The sequence below is a fragment of the Penaeus monodon genome, chromosome 24 (assembly GCF_015228065.2).
Source record: "Penaeus monodon isolate SGIC_2016 chromosome 24, NSTDA_Pmon_1, whole genome shotgun sequence".
NCBI classification, from domain to species: Eukaryota; Metazoa; Arthropoda; class Malacostraca; order Decapoda; family Penaeidae; genus Penaeus; species Penaeus monodon.
This window is the reverse complement of record NC_051409.1, coordinates 5,262,488-5,262,698: the sequence shown is the minus strand read 5'-3', so window position 1 is coordinate 5,262,698 and position 211 is coordinate 5,262,488.

Sequence of the window (211 nt, the reverse complement as noted above, 5' to 3'; positions counted from 1 at the left end):
TTGTTCATTTTCACCACAGAACTGCGAACTATCATAACATACTTCAGAATCCACTTGTTTACACTTTATAAATTACACTTTGCAACTTTAGAAAAGAAATAACGAAACCAGGCCTTTGGCAGCAGCTTATTCAGAAAATCAGGAATCCTCAGTCTATCATGGAAGGTGAAGTAGATTTCAATTAGTATTTTTTTTTTTTTTTCCGATCGCC